The sequence below is a fragment of the Neomonachus schauinslandi genome, chromosome X (genome assembly GCF_002201575.2).
Source record: "Neomonachus schauinslandi chromosome X, ASM220157v2, whole genome shotgun sequence".
Taxonomy (NCBI): Eukaryota; Metazoa; Chordata; class Mammalia; order Carnivora; family Phocidae; genus Neomonachus; species Neomonachus schauinslandi.
In genome coordinates this window covers 91,900,058-91,901,397 of record NC_058419.1, presented here as the reverse complement: position 1 = coordinate 91,901,397, position 1,340 = coordinate 91,900,058, and the positions used below count along the sequence as shown (strand labels likewise).

The 1,340-nt window shown below is 49.0% G+C and overlaps 1 non-coding gene across 1 annotated transcript; it reads right to left on the bottom strand.

Moving 5' to 3' along the window:
- Window positions 1-977: 977 nt before the first annotated feature.
- LOC123323485 lies at window positions 978-1,081 on the bottom strand. The gene has a single exon (XR_006539428.1). It is a non-coding gene; the product is annotated as a U6 spliceosomal RNA (small nuclear RNA).
- Between the last annotated feature and the right edge of the window lie 259 nt (window positions 1,082-1,340).

Genomic DNA, 1,340 nt, shown 5'->3' with positions numbered 1-1,340 from the left:
TCCCGCAGAGCAGGGAGCCCGATGCAGGGCTCAATCCCAGGACCCCCGGGATCATGACCTGAGCCGAAGGCAGACGCTTAATGACTGAGCCACCCAGGCGCCCCGGATTAGTGCCTTCTAAGAGAAGCCCCCGCGGCGCCCTGTTCCCTTCTGCCATTTGAGGTCGCAGTAAAAACATGACCACCGTCTATGAACCAGGAAGCAGGTTCTCACCAGACTCCGAGTCTGCCAGCGCCTTGATCTTGGGCTTCCCAGCCTCCAGAACCGTGAGAAGTGTTTATAAGCCACCCAGGCTATGGTATTCTGTTAGAGCAGCCCGAGTGACTCAATGGGATCCGCCTTTACAAAGAGCTCTCAGGAAGCAGAATGGATGGAGAAGGAAGGAAGGAGACGGAGGGAGGGGGGACCCATACAGGTGGCCGGAGGAGACAGAGTGGGGGTGTTTAGGAGGGCAGGACAGTTGGCCATCAGTTGGACTGATTATTTGTGGGAGAGGACAACCCCCTGGTTTATGGTGTGCACAGCTGGGAAGGTGGTGCAGCCGCTCATCAGACAGGGAGCCCCGGCGGAGGAGCCCTCCAGAAAGTACTACCATGAGGTCGCTGTTGACCAGTTGGGAGTTTGAGTTACCTGTGACCATCCTAGCAAGCCTTACAGCAGCTGGCGTGCCTTTAGCACCGAATCTGTTCATCATGCTAAGCATTGTCCTAAGCCATTTACTTACAGGATCCCAATTAATCCTTCAGGCAACCCAGGGCATTATTCTCGTTCTAGTCTACAGAGAAGGCCATTGATTTGAACTCAGATCAGACCTGAGTTGAAATGCAGATTTGACCATATTCTCTTTGCCTTTTTTTCCGCTCCTATTCATTTCTTTTTTTTGAGTACTATAACAATGTTACTGTAGTTTCAGGTGTACAACAGTGATTCAACTTCTATATTATGTTACCCTCGCTGCAAGTGTAGCTACCATGCAAAATAAAATGGGACACTTCACGAATTTGCGTCTCATCCTTGAGCAGGAAACATGCTAATCTTTGTATTGTGCCAATTTTAGTACATGTGCGGCCAAAGCGAGCACTGTGCTACTCATTCTTAAGGTAAACTGCTGTATCAGTTAGGATTAGGGTCGGTTATGTGGCACAGAAAGGCTATAATAATAGTTGCCTGATAAGAGAGATGCTTATTTCACATAATCCATGTCAAACTTTGAAAGTTTCCTTGCTTTCGTGTGTAAGATGTTCCAGACTCAGCTTGTATCTTCTGCCCCAGGTCTGGAATCAGTCAGTTCTCCAAAAAGCCCTGATTCTTTTCAGGTGGAAAATGGTATCTAGAGGCCA